The sequence below is a fragment of the Lutzomyia longipalpis genome, chromosome 2 (genome assembly GCF_024334085.1).
Source record: "Lutzomyia longipalpis isolate SR_M1_2022 chromosome 2, ASM2433408v1".
Lineage (NCBI taxonomy): Eukaryota > Metazoa > Arthropoda > Insecta > Diptera > Psychodidae > Lutzomyia > Lutzomyia longipalpis.
Window position 1 is genome coordinate 13,926,781 of NC_074708.1, and position 13,792 is coordinate 13,940,572.

General features: G+C 34.7%; 2 protein-coding genes across 6 annotated transcripts in view; one reads left to right on the forward strand and one right to left on the reverse strand.

Moving 5' to 3' along the window:
• LOC129790795 (glutaredoxin domain-containing cysteine-rich protein CG31559-like) overlaps window positions 1–13,792 on the reverse strand; it is a 383,040-nt gene that overhangs the window by 314,622 nt on the left and 54,626 nt on the right. The window lies entirely within an intron of this gene.
• The window catches only part of LOC129790790 (monocarboxylate transporter 12), a 79,908-nt gene continuing 66,769 nt past the window's right edge, over window positions 654–13,792 (forward strand). Inside the window, exons 1-2 of one of the 4 annotated variants that reach the window (XM_055828514.1) lie at window positions 654–1,128; window positions 2,832–3,046. The gene's annotated coding sequence lies outside the window, so the exon portion shown is untranslated. Of the gene's footprint in view, window positions 3,047–11,411; window positions 11,481–13,792 lie in introns of those variants that run through there. The other 3 variants (XM_055828515.1, XM_055828513.1, XM_055828516.1) reach the window with 3 other exon arrangements.

A 13,792-nucleotide genomic window follows, 5' to 3' on the forward strand; every position in this document is an offset into this window, starting at 1 on the left:
CCTACAATCAGTATCATATGACTTCAATGTATATACATAGAATAACGTAGTTACATAGTACGCTCGATTTTAATTGAATTGTAATTGCAGTCTTTGCTTGAGGAGAATCATCCTACCCAATTTACTTTTCCTCTTTCCTGGTTCTGTCCAATCGTTTCGTGGGTGGTTGATCAAAGAGTGGGTGGTGTGGTACAAATGCAGGGTGAGTGAGGACAATATATAGCAAGCAAAAAGAATGGATGGTTGTGGTTTGTGGACGGAAAGAACGACGAGCCATCGAGTGGGGGAGGAGAAATGGAGGAGGTATTGAAGATTGCAATTGTGCGGAGAAGGAAATCACCTGAACGTCCACCATGCTCTTTTCCGGTCAAGTGGAGGAATCTGTTTACTCCAATTTACCCACCGCAGTAGCGAATGACCAGGCATGATGATAAAATGTAACTTACCTCTCTCAATACTTCCCCGGCGCCACTTTCACTGTCGCTTCACATGTGCCAGTGCTTCCCAAAGCCCCATCCCGTACTGAAGTATCTGGCCGCGGTTGGAGCACGGGACGCCGCTGGCGGGCGCCTGCTCAGTAAAGCATTTGCGAGATCCCCATAGCGGCTTTGAGCATCTCTCCGTGTCATGCGAGTGTATCACCCATTCAGACCTGGCAGTTGGGTTCTGTCGTTCTTAGCATACACATCGCGGTGCTCGCAAAGTGGCACACGATCCTCCTCCTCTTGGATCACTCACGCGCGCTTTTTTTACCCGCATCAAGTCTCTCAGCATCGCGCGCGTTCCATTTCACCCCCGTAAGGAGAGACACCATCGCGTGACTTCGGTAGGATTCTGTGCCAAATAGCATTGCCAGTCGCGTGTCATCACCCACTCCTGTCGCACACGAGAGAATCCCCTTTGCGGCTCGTGAAGTCTGTGAGTGGTGCTCCCCCGAAAAGAGGTGCCAAAGTGCACGGAGGTTTGAGATAAAAAGTTTGTGTGTGAAAACCTCAACAGATTGGCTCTCGTCGCATTTAACTGAAAAAAAAGAGTGTTGTTTAACATTATTTTGCGTTCTGACACTTTTTTTTCTCCTCATCTTCCAAATTAAATAAAAGTGCCAAACATTGCAGTACATAAATTCTTGTAAAAAAATGAAAAGAAAAATCTCTTATGAGAAGCATTTCTGTTTAAAAAAATTCTTATTTTTTAACCCAAATTGAAAAATAAAATATTTAAATAAATAACACACTTTATCGGTAGATTTTTATAACCAGTCTTTTTTTATGCTACATTAAGAAGGAAAAGTCTTTCGTTGCCCTCGTAAAGTATTTAATTTATTACAATGCTTCAGCTTTCACGAAATATCTCCTCCCTCCCTCTTCCGCAATAATGTTGACAAAAACCCAAAATCTGTGCGCTCTTAAACACGCATAAATCATCACAAAAAAAGCATGAAACAAGGAAGAAAGGATAATAAATGTCCGGTCGGTTGGAGTTCATCAAGAAAACTTTGAGTACACACAAACTACAACGTATTAAACTAAAACGGACATTGAATAGCAATGAGACTTTGTGGTGATGAATTTGCATTTGATTGAATTAATCATTCACATGTTAAAAACATATTTCGGGGGGTGGCAAAGCCACAAAACATTCTATCCCAGCACCCATTTACACAAATCTCCGGACACGTGAATTTGGTCAAATCTGTGATGTGGAAGGCCGATAAAGTGATGAATGAAAATTTTACGTTACACAATCATACACAATTAAGCACCCCCAAAAGCTCCCTAAGCATATTGATATGGGTTTAAAAAAATGGTGCTGATTGTAATCCCTCGCTGTGTGTAGATGAAAAGAACTTTACAAATTAATCTTTTTAAAGTTTTTCAGTGAAATTTTAATGAAAAAGTTTCTAATTTATGCCTATAGAAACTTTAGATGAAAGTTTTTGAGGGAAAATTTAATGTTTAAAGAATAATTTATAACACCCTTACCATGGGGTCATTGTGTTCGTAGACAGAGATTTCCAGAAAAAGAATAAAATATTAAGAAATTTATTTATAGTAAAAATGACAAAGACCGAATTTATTTAACCCATTAGTTACAGCTAAAGTTTTGATTTTTATTAAAAAGGATTTGTTTCACCAAAGTTGAAAACTCTTTAATATAATATTTCGGATGGGCAGATCGTGAGATACCTACTAAACTCCTTGAAAATATACCTATTTTGTTCAATACCGGAAATTCAAGAACATAATTTTTCTAATATAAAATGATTTTTTTTTAAATAATTATTATGAAAAAAAAAATCAAATTAAAAAAAATGTTAAAAATCTTTCATAATTTAAATTTACATGAAAATATGGTGTTTGTATCAACCTAAAAATCACAATTTATTCTCTCTTCCATAATTTTAAGTAAATTTTCATTAAGAGTGTAAGGAAAATAAGGCTCAGATAGGATCAGAATGTAATTTAAAAAAAAACTCATTCACAAACGAAATTTAAACCTCGGTATCAAATGGGTTAAAAATAAACAAAAAAAAGTACAAAAAATCCTTGAATTTTAAAGCTTAATTGATTTTGATATATTGTGCGCTATGTTTATTATACATAGCATATAATAAAGCTTCTCATCAAGTTTCTGCGGGTGGTATTTTATAATTAAAATGATTAAAATGCTAAAATGAACATGAATGAAATGCTTCTCATAATCGAAAAATCTTTTCTCTCTTTAATTAATCCCAATAATAACGATCTACCCAAATCACAAATTTTATCCTTCTTTCTCTCTTAAATTTATAACCCTTTCATCTGAAACTTTTGTGATTCCCCATTTTAAAGGGAAGAAAACTCAACGAGTGTGGTGAAAAATTAATCCTTATTCCGCGAATGTGGTGCGGTGCGAAAGTCGTGCTCTGCAAGATTACGACTATTGTGCAGTAAATTGCAGTCAACAGATGGTTAAGGGGAGAAGAGTGTGAAAAGGGGTTGCGAAAAGGACTCTCAAGGAATTTTCTTTGGCAATTCAACTGGATTTATTCTCTAACCATTTTAAGGTAAATGTCCCAATTTAAACCATATTCTTCGTCACGGATGATTTTCTCCCGCAGTTTGCCTTTCATTTTTGCAAAGCATCTCTCTGCGAGGCGTGAAGGCGTGTGTGGGGGTGTACTTTAGTCGCTTTAGTGATTAATTGAATTTTTTTCACGCTCAACATCACCTCTATAGGGGATGCATGAAAATGAAAAATTTATCCTTGGTCTGGGGGCTCATAAATTTTTTGGCAAATATCTTTCGCGTACTGTAATGAAATAGTCCGTAATGAATATATTTTTAAATTTATCTGTCATCTATTGAGGCAACCAAAAATGCTCATCTGTGTCAATTTTTTTTCCTCTGGTTCTTTTTTTTGGGTAGCAAATGTGGTTGTATTTTGCAGCTTGTACACAGCTTTTAATTTTCCTGCTGTTTGGGTTATTTTTTTTCGTTCACACATGGGTATGTGAAATGGAAAAATTCCTTTCTTTTATTTATTACCTCCAAGTGTGTTAATTTTGTAAACAAAACTTGGAAAAAGTTTATTTTTTTCATTATACATATATTTATTAACCTCTGACAATTTTAATTTTGTGGAAAATCTGTGCATTTTTGGAGTAAGCTTTTTTTGATGGAGGAAAAATTATAGCTCATTGGCTTTTATTCATCAATATAAATCAATTTCTTCAATAAAATAAGCTCTGAGATGGCAATTTGGACAATCAGTTCTGAGTTTCTTCTCGTTCTTTTCTTTTTCTCCCAATCAACCTGGGATATATACCTTCATACATATGGCTACAAATCAGCCACCCCCGAAAACACCACCCTTTGCAATGATTGTAGCCTTCTAAATGAGAAGTGATTTCTGTCCTTTCTACCGTTATGAGGATCCATAAATTTCTTCGGTTCACCTTTCCGAAACAAATAGACAATGAGTCCGCAACAGTGTAATACGGCAAGCATCCTCCTCTGGCATCATTTACCACCACCCCATTCAACCCCTGGAGTCCCCAAAATGTATTTCCTCCCCATTGAAGCTCCTCTATAGATGCCACTAATGTGTATCAGCTTGAAAATAATAAGATAAAGCTTATTGTTCTATATTTATACTCAGCGTGCCGTTGGCAGTGCAAAAAAAGCAAGAGAAGTCTCATGTGCGCCCTCGAGGGTGAAAAGGCGACTGAATTTCGACAGTCATCAATTTTCATATATTCATCTCTTCCCACTCCCCCGCATCGTATGGAACTTTTTACTCTTCTACGCTGCGTGAACACCGATTTTCCAACATTTTCACACAGAGCCTTTGTGAAGAGAAAGAAAAGCTCGTGAGAGGGCATAACGTCACGAAATCGCTGGAATTCTTGAATGACAAAATAAGATAAGCACAAAGTTTAGTGGTGCTTTTCACTATATACACACAATATATAACGTACAATAAAAGTTTACATATATAAAACGTAAAACACCCATCTATGGCTTCTAAAATACTGCATGATGTTATTTTTCCCGCAACTTTGGAGAATTGAATGAGATTCAAATTTCGATGTGACTACATATTTTTCACTGAAAGCTCTGGGTAGGTAGCATGCTACCTATGATTGTGCGAAAAAGCTTTGCAATAAAGGAGAAACTTTTCGGCTGGGAAATTGATTTTGATGGATTACGGTGAATTTTTAAATAAATATTTTAAAAATAGGTTATTTAATTTGAAGTAGGTACTTTTCGTAAAACTTTAGTAAAATCTTTACTGAAAGTTCTAAGTTTACTAATTTATAAGAACTGGCAAATGTTACAAATTCTTTTTTACAAATCACCAAGAAAATCCCTCAAAACACATGAATTTTGAGAAATAAAACGAAAAAATTTTCCATAGAAATCAACCCCATATAGTTCTTCTTATTTTCCTCTCAATAAATTCCAAAAGTTTCCCCTTAAACATATAGCTAGACCCCCAATAGGAACAGTGTAGCCACGCTAGAAGAAGCGCAGAATACGCAGACGGGGGAATTGCTATGAGAAAAATTTAAATGACTTTTCTTGAACCACTTTTACTCTCAATGGACTTTTTTGTTCCTTCTGCAGATTTTCATTTTCAATAATGTTACGGTTTTGCAGTAAAAATTCAAGTGTATTACATAAATTTACATATGAGGTCCATGGTATGAAATATAGCGAGCGGGATGGAAGAAGAATTTGGTGGTTTATGTATAAAAGAAAAAGGGGAAGCACGGGGGAGCAATTCTGTGGGCGGAAGTTGGATGTATTCACATGAAATTACTAGCAAACGGGCGTTTGCTCTTGCAATAATATTTCCCAAAAGCCATAGCCGAAAATTTTAATGTTTGAAAACCCCATTTTATATACCTTTCGCGGGAAAATCTACGAGGAAAATATAACCGCGCGGAATAATGATGGAAGAGGGATATTTGAGTGCTCATTTTGAAGTATATTTTAGCAAAAACTCATTTAATCTGACTCATATTTTGCGGTATGCAGGGAGAGAAGAGGAGGCTCTTCAATGGAATTATGTTACATCATAGCGACGTTAATTAAACTTAATCAAAGTATATTTCATATATGAACTAAACTACACGTAATCAAGTCAGCAAGAAAAGACATTCCCGTTGATATTCCTTCTTACATTCCTTGCATTTTAACTTTATTGTCCCTCCTGCTTCCTCCTGTGGGTGTGTAGCTTATATTTGATACGCTCTAATGAAATTGTTAGATATTTAAATTCCTCCATACATACATTATGTACATATATTCAGGACTTACTACCACTGCTCACCACGCTGCTCCAATGGAGGAGGTACTTTTGGGTAGGAAGTGGGTGCTAGCTCCTATACTGCTTATTAAATACATCTCTTTTATATAATAAAAATTCTTATTGCAAACATAACTTTTTTTATGTTCATGTTATGCTGTGGCATTAACTTTAGGGAAAAATTCAACATAATGGCCAAGCAGTCGAATTTGATGTTTTATGAGTGGTAAACAACATTACTCTTTAATATCAATACAATTGTCCCTATTTACTCCAGTCTTTATGTATTTAATTTAATTCTCCAGTTAGGCGCATTTAGCTAATTGCAAGATGGACCATTTCTTTCTCGAATTGTTCTTTTAATCTGCTTTTGCGGAAAATATATCGCATACAGAGAATTTTCTGAGAATTTTATTGGGAATTTATTCAATTAAGTACAGGTACGTGGCAGAAATAATGGAACAAATTTTGCAAAAACAATTTTTGTTGGATTCGATAAATAAATAAATTCCCTTAAAACGAATTAATGTTGTGGATTTTGTGTTTTTTTTTTAAATCATCGATGAAGCATTTACATGAAAGTTTCTGCATTGAAAGAGACAGGAAACACAATTTGACGTCATTATTTGTAATTTTGAGCAAATCTTTACCGCATTTTCAGCTAAAACTTGTGAAAAGAAACAAAAGTCTGAAGATTTTTTTTTATTCTTTATGATTCTATTTCAATTTGAATCTTTCCACAGTTTTTAGAGGAATGAAAATGGTGATCAGGAAAAAAAAATATAAATTAAATTTAAAATAAATTCCTAGCAATGACCATTTTTTCCATCACTGGTCTGTATGAAATTCTGTTTATTTCCCAAAAACAGGATGCATTTCTCAACATTATTTCTTCACACTGAATCTCTTTATTGCTGCTATATATTTGTACGAAACTACCTTAAAAATGGGACATTGAATTGAGTATATTGGAGTAAATTGCAGGGGAAATTATTCAGTATGGTCCACCGAGGAATATTTTCACATCTCTTGGATAATTTTTCAAGGCGTGGACACAAAATTGTATCTTCGTATGTTTCCGCTTCGAAAAAGAATTCCGCAAAATCGAAATGTTAAAAGCTATAAAACAAACAGTTGCAAGAAGGGAGGGTCAAAAGAAAATAATAAAAAAAAACGAAGGAATTAGTCATTATTTTGGTGTGGTGTTAAGCGCCAGCGGGGCAATAAAAGTGACCGATTTGGAGATGTCTTTTCTTCGTCAAAGATCATGACTTTTGAGTCATGGCTTTTGGTGGCACTTTCAGCGTTGTGTTTTTCTCCCCGTTTGAGTCTCACTGGTGTCGCTCATCTCTTTGCCAATCTCTTCGCCCTGCAAGCATACTGCGAGGATGGAACATCGTGCGATGTAAAGAAGTAAAGAAGAATAAAAGGTCTCTTTTGGAATGAAAATGTCTCGCAGCAGCAGTGCTGGAGCAACTCATAAAATTTTACATAAAATTTTATTTCAGCAGATGGGGTATCTCTCGCCAGCATCAATTGCATTCATCGACACACAGAGAATTTCGTATATATCAATTAGAATAAAAACATTTGGGTGAGATATAAGGAAGATTTCATTGCTACTGCGAAGGAAAAGATGAGAAAGCAAATCCAATTTTTGGCATTTATTTTCCCTTAAAAAAAGTAGAATTGAATTTTCTCCGGGTTCGAGGCAAACCAAGCTTCTAGAATTTCAATTTTATAGATCAGCAACTTTCATCGCGGTTCACAAAAACCCAACGAGATGAAGCATAGAAGGAAAATATTCCAAATATGTATAAAGGAGCATATTTTCCAATTTAAATATTCATTTTAGAGAGACTACCCAAGGAAGAATTCCTCTCGCAGTTTACCAATAAAAAATAATATTTATTAACTCTCTTCTATGTGTTCTATGGTTACGGCCTAAATAGAACTTTTAAGGATCCCTTTTAATAAAGATTTTCAACGTTGAAAATTTATTCAATTTTCTCGTTTTTGCAAGGAAATTCTTCTCCATTGATCTTCTTTAAAACCTTTGAAGGGAATTTCAGAATTCAATTTTTATTCAAAAAAGAAAGATACTTGGTGTTGGCCACGAAGTGGAACACCAACTAATAAACAGAGAGTCAGATTTACACTATAGCCCCCTAAATATTTCTTTTTTTGTATCTTTTGCAATTTTATGAACGTAATTATTTAATCAACAAATACTCAAAATACCATCTTCATCGTACTTTCCTCAATTGGATGCCAATATGTGCCATCAAGAGCTCTCTCACTCTCTCAGTGAGATCTTCTCACGCAATGTAATCGCTTAAGGAATCTTTTCTTAGACCACATAAAAGAGACAAAGAATTCTCAAGTATTTGCCATTCAAAAAAAAAAAAACGAATGCCTAAAGAACTTGTACTATTGTCTATTTCAATTGCGCTGAAGAGATGTTCTTTTTTTGCAATAATCGTTCTTTTTTGCTGCCTCAAACCCAACTTGTCTTACTTCCCCTCTAAGACGAAAATGATCGCGATGAGAACACTCAAAGAAATACAAACAAGGTATTTACCTGGAAGGTAGGAATGTTATATTCTCTGTGTTTCTTAAAAGGTTTTCAATTGCTTCCCCCGAGAGCTTTTGAGTTTGACATAAAATAATAAAAGAAAGAGAAGAAAAAAAGGTTTAAAGAGGCCGGGAAGTCCATTAATTTCGTGTGCCATTTTCTTAAATAAACTTGTTCAATTTATTGATGATTACATCGATTTCATCTCTCTCACAACATTTTATTATTACGAATAGAAAGAAATAAAGTTGCCAATATTGAGCATTACACACGGGAGTCGTTTCCTCAAGAGACACGATTTTTCCACGAGTTAAACTCTACACGGTCTGTCTGGTAGAAAGATTTGAATCTTTATTGCATTTGCCACTATCCTTGTGCGGAGTATTTCAAAGAATTGTGTAAAAACAGGAAAATTATATTTTTCCATAAATTACAACTTTAACAGAGCAATCTACTTGTGTTTCCTTCTAATTCCCCCACAACTGTTAGATATTTAGTCAATAAATACGAATAGATAATCCTACAAGAAGTATCTTTCTTGTTTAAAGAAGAAATATTAAAGAGCTAGAATTTTGAGCAAGAAATTGAGGTAAAAGCCTTAGCGGGGCAAGAAAATTCCTTCTCATGATTAAAATTGAAGCTGCAGCTTTTTAGAGCGTGTCAAAAAGAATAAGTAATTACGTCAGGAATTGGGGTAAGTGGGATATGACTCTTACATCGGTGCTCAGCTTTTTTACAAGGGTAATCTAATGTCTTTCGCGAAAAGCTTAAGACACGAAAGAAAAGAAGGATGCAACAAGAAAGATTTTTTTAAGAAAATTTCTTAATAAATCTTAATTATCAATAAATTTCCTAATTAAAAAATTCTCTTTTAAATAAAAAAAATATATAAATCCAAAAGATATCATTAGACAGCATAGGATAAGGTAAACGTAAAATAATGAAGATTATGTTGTGCCTCACTCGCATTATCTGCTGGCATTAATGAAATTGGTACTTGGGGTTAACACCATATGAAACGTGTTCTGTGACACTTGCAAGATACTACTGATAATGCCGCGCAATTTGTTGCCTGGATTTATTGTTCTCACGAGATATTAGCAAATAATAGTTGCTCCACCAAGGAACATTATCCCCGAGATATAGGCCTTAGCATAGTGATGGGGAGCATGCAACAATGGTGCGCATAAGCGGGGTAGAGCATTAAAGTGTGATCATCATAGAAACTAATGTATATCCCTCATTTCGTGCGAATGAACCATGAAGCGAGATATAGTTTTGTGAATTTATAGGTGGGTACCTCCCACCTCATTCTCCACACACTCTCTGGCGCGAATCCAGATGGAGTTCAAGATCTCCGCAGAACAGTCGTTCGTAGCAAATTGTCGATTATGTCTTTTCCATTCGCTCCAACTCCACCAGACACGCGAAGCTAAAGGAACTTTTGGTGGAGTTTCTCAACTAAAGATTTTTAGAGTTTAAATTGATTTATGACATTGCCGCAAAAATTCTTATGTAGTTTCTCTGTAAGAGAAACTTTGGGAAATTTATCAATCAATTTGGTATACCTACCATACATGTTGTAATAAAATAAAATCGCCTTTCTCGCCTTCATTGCTGGAAGAACTCTTGAAGCATTTTTAGGGAAAAATTCTGAATTCTTTTCAAAGTTTAGTCACGACTTGGTACAAATTAATAATTACCCCGTCCAATTAATGAGACCCATAAAATAAAGGGTGCTATAACACATCGTTCTGCAAGAGAAATGTCGTGCAATCAGTAAAATACGAGAATTTAATTAATATCTCGCACTTTTTTTTTCTTTAAATACATAAACCCATAAAAAGTTACATTTAAGGATTTTCCCTATACGGACAGGGTAATAATTCTCACAGAGATTTATTTAAAGAAACAAAAAGTATGCTCCTTTATGTTGAATTTGATGTCGTGATGCGTGTTGAGATAAAAAGGAAAAAAAAACGAAAAAGAGATCTCTTCACACGTTTTTATATGCAATAAAATTACTCCTTCGCCTTTAATATATTGCGTATATGCGAGTTGCAAAGCACAAGCATTGCAACATACTCCGTGTATTGAGCTAATATAAACACATCGTAAATATTTACATAGTATACATACATACAATTGAAATCTACTCATAATGAAGCTGTATCTAGCATATCAATATGTACTGTGTCGGCAGAAAGTGCTTCACATATTCTATGTGAAATGTTTCTGCATAAAAGCAGTGCTTTTTCCAAAGTTACGCCTTCACACGCTCCGGGAGAAGGGAGAAAGAAGTCGATGTCAATATTTGACTTCCAATCAGCAATGAGGCGAGACTGGCAATTACATTTTCGGGATTCTTCACTTCACATCTAGACGACATACAAAGTCATATTGCTTAACGGGGCATATGTGAGATATTGCGAACAAATAGTTTTATTTTTATACACTGTAAATTTAATTTTTCAAAATACTCATTTCACGTGAAAATACTCATTTCACGTGAAAAATTTGTAAATTATTGGAACTAAAAAACGTTTTTTTCTGTAATAAGTAACGAAAGAAATATTGCTAAAAGGTTTAAAAATGAGAAAACAAATTTCACGAACACAAGAAATTGAAAAAAATCCGCTGAACGTAAAAAAACACATTTTAAGAAAATACGAATAATGGGTCGTATTCCACAACCAAGAAATGCTTGAAATTGTCAAAATTTCAGTATAAATTCTAGAAATTTCAAAGATTTCTTGGTCACATGTAATGGATGACATTTTTTTCGACATTATTAGAAACTATGATCTTTTTAAACACTTTTTGTCATTTTTTTTCAGGTCATTTTATTTGGTCTACACTTTAATAAATTAATTATTAAAATAAAATATACATGATTCCAATATTTTGTTATTTTCTCTAAAATTTAGACAAGTTACTGTACAAAATTCTTTCGTAATATTAAGTGAAATTTCTCATGACTGTGTATGCTATTTGATGTGACTTATTGTGCGGCAAACCCAGCTAGATTCCATATAACTTGAGAATCTACTTGTGTGTTGTTTTAATTCACTTTTATTGACTGTGCTAAGAGATTGCCATGGCAAGAGGGTAGGTGAGTACCACCATAGATAGTTCTGTGTGTCAAGATGTTATCTCTTTGCCTCCGCCGTTACTCATCCCAGTAGCGCCATACACACAGGAACATCGTGGTGTTTGCTGCTTTTGCCTGATTGCAAAAGTTATGGCAATGCTTTCCTGTGTTGTCGTTGTCTTCTATGTGAGAGCATCTTTCTGGTAAATGGAATCATTTTCAACTTGGCTTCTATCTGGGAATACAGAAGGTACATATGTATATACCTACCCTACCACCCTTGCTGAAGTAAGATCTGCACCGGGGGATGCAATGGGGGAGTCTTACTTAGGCGCTAAACTTTCGAAACTCGGGACTCTCCTCTTATAAGCACTTTAACAATACGCTAAATCAAATTAGTAAACACCAGACGGTGTTCTTGAGAGAGTTTGTGCATCTCATGCATCCTTCACCTCTTACACACCAATCGTACCGAGGAATCAAGTTTCTCCTGTAATCCACTTTTAATTTACTACAAATCAAATGCAATTAAATGTGTCACCTTTCAGAAACATCTCAACACTTCTCTGTAAATATTCTATGCTAATTGTGTACTATATTTAGTTTCTGAAATTAATTTATGAAGGGTCAAAAAGAGGTGGAAACATCCCCACCTGCTATGTTGCAGAGAATAGTTTATTTTTGGCTTCATTTATGGATTTTATGGAAATTAAAGTTTAGCATAAAACAGGGTCAAAACTATCGTTCTAAACTAATTCAATCAGAGTACATTAACCCTTTCTTGGGAATAATTTCGTAATAGACACCCCATTGAGCTTACAATATATGTTCAAAACATGCCAATTATGTAAGCTTTTTTCTTTACAAGCTAAATAATCTCATCTCATGGTTGTAAATCACTCACATTTGCCCCCAAAAACATTCCCCTTTTATCATTCAAATGATTATACTATCCCTCGAAAATGATTTCTAATTTGAGATAATACGACATAATCCTTTTCTTGTCAAAGATGATAAATGAGTGTGGGTGGAGATAGGGCTTAGGACAATTAAGTTTTAGTTGGTCTTGTCTCAATTTCTTGCTAATGAGAATATTAAACTATACAACGATGTTTTACAATTCACTGCGAAACATTTGCCTAAAAGCTGTTTGAGATTTGAAAGTTTTTGTTCAACTTCAAAACTTACAAAAGTTCCATGTTGAATTTCAAATGGACTTTAAGGCGGGTACGTATATATAATATTTTCCCGAATGGGGTTGTTCTTTGAGCTCTTGGGAAAATAGTTTTACAACTTTGTGGCTATGTTTTGTTGACTCTTTTTTCTTGTCTTACTGTCAATTTATTGTAACATAGAGCAACCAAACGGGGGTTATTTTTTTTACATTAAATAGAGCATACAGAGAAAGTTCAAAAGCTTTCAAATTCAATAAAAGGGTAAATATGGGTCAACATGAGCTTTCATTTTAGTTTCTTCATCAGGTTAGGTTGTTTTTCTCTACAATATCCAAACACAATTTATAGGAATGAAGAAATTGACTTTTGTCTTACAAAGACGAAGATAGAATTATTTGTGGTATTTTCTGTATTTTCCTTCCTTTTTTCAGAAAAGAAAATAACTCTTGTGGGGCAAAGCTTCTGAAAGCTTCTGAGGCAATATATGAAATTCCAATATGTGGCAAAAATGTAATGTAGCGTCTTTTTATGCTCTTATTGAGTTACCTTTTATGTTTCCTTCTTTCATCCTACACGGAGTGCAGTGTTTTAGTAAAAAAAAAGACGCATTTCTTTATGGAGGTAGGTAATTTAACGAAATTGCTTTTGCAGTTCAAAGAAAAACTGAATTCAAACAATATTCAATTGCAATTATCAAAATTTATTCTATTTATGTTTATGGGAAAAATTAAATGAAAATTTTTCAAATATTTTCTGTATAATAAAGAAAAGGTCTTGTTTGATGGTCAAGTTGTTGGTAATTGTTCGATCTTCGACTTTAACCCTTTAAGGTCCGCGCCTAAATTGCTGGGCCGATTTTGGAAATTTTGCTATTTTCCAACTCTTTGGGCCTAATTATATGAATTTCAGTCGAAAAAAAAATTTTCCAACTTACGGATTTTCCGGAAAAGCTTTGGGTCAGCATATGACCCAATGGACCGCAAGGGATACAAAACACGGATTTTTGATATTCACAATTAAGAAGCACTCTGTGTCCGTGGCCGGTAATGTTACCCCCAAGATGCCTCGGAAGCACCCTGGGATGAACTACAATGAGAATCAGACCGACCAGAAGTGGTTTGGTCAGGATTTTCAGTGTCATCCCAGGTGAAGGTTCCT